Here is a 1,092-nt window from a genome sequence, read left to right on the forward strand (position 1 = left end):
GACTCTCCCGCTCCTACTCTTGGCTCCGCCTGCTTCCTCTCTTCAGGCCCCGCCCTCTGCGCGCGGTCCTGACCTCTCCTTCCAATCCGTGGACCCACCAGCTCCTCCCTAGAAACGCCCTCTCCTTTTTCTTCCATTCCTCATACTCTGGACTTTCCCTTCGCCCGGCTCCGCCCCCTCTATTTGGTTATGACCCCTCCCTGGACTTGGCCCCGGTCGGCCCCGCCCCTACCGTTCAAGCCTCGTCCCTCTGCCAGGCTTGGCCCGGCCTTCCTCCGGACTCTGGCCCCGCCCACTCCACCTCACCCCTCCATTTCTCGTAGCTTGGCTCGCAGCCCCTTGTCCCTTGCAGGCGGATCTCCCTCTGCTAGAGGTTGTTTGCTCCCTCCCCTGCTCCGCGCTCTTCCCTAGCACAAGCCAATCTGATCACCTCCGCGGTCCCACGCGGTTACTGCCGCTAAGCTTTCCAGGACCCGGAGCTTGGCTAGCTTCTCCTGCCCAAAGCTCTCAACGCCTAGCTTCCGGGATCACCGACCCTTTGTTTTCCTGCTGTCCCCTTAGGTGTTTCCATCCAAGCTCTCGTCTAAATGAACCTGTGTTACGGTGATCCTCGCATTCACATTTCCAGCGAAGAACCTCAGCTGTGGATTTCCATATCTATTTTAGTTTAGCTACGCCCCATGACCTCTCATTTTAGGATGTGGACAGGTACATGCATTTTTAGAACTCAGCAAACGTATACTACAGATTGGTGCATTTCACCTTGCATGTAAATTTTCTAGCAAACTGAAAATGGAAACAAATTAGATACAGTGCTGAGGTGAATCTAGGAAGATGTGCTTTGAGGTATACATTTTAAATGCGCTACAGATGTCGGCACGGATAGTACAGTAAGATGTAAAGTTTAGGCTTTGGGTATGACCTTTGCAGAATGCATCCCTGTTTGCGCTGAAATATTTGGAGCATGTCATAAGACGGACAAGTTTACAAGTGAACATTCTCCCACCTCCCGCCAATAGCAATCTTTTCTGTTGGCTAATCAGCCTGAAATCAGCAATTTAAAAGTTTCTAACATGCTCTCTCGTTGCTTTT

Source organism: Arvicanthis niloticus, chromosome 3 (genome assembly GCF_011762505.2).
Source record: "Arvicanthis niloticus isolate mArvNil1 chromosome 3, mArvNil1.pat.X, whole genome shotgun sequence".
In the NCBI taxonomy this organism is placed as follows: domain Eukaryota; kingdom Metazoa; phylum Chordata; class Mammalia; order Rodentia; family Muridae; genus Arvicanthis; species Arvicanthis niloticus.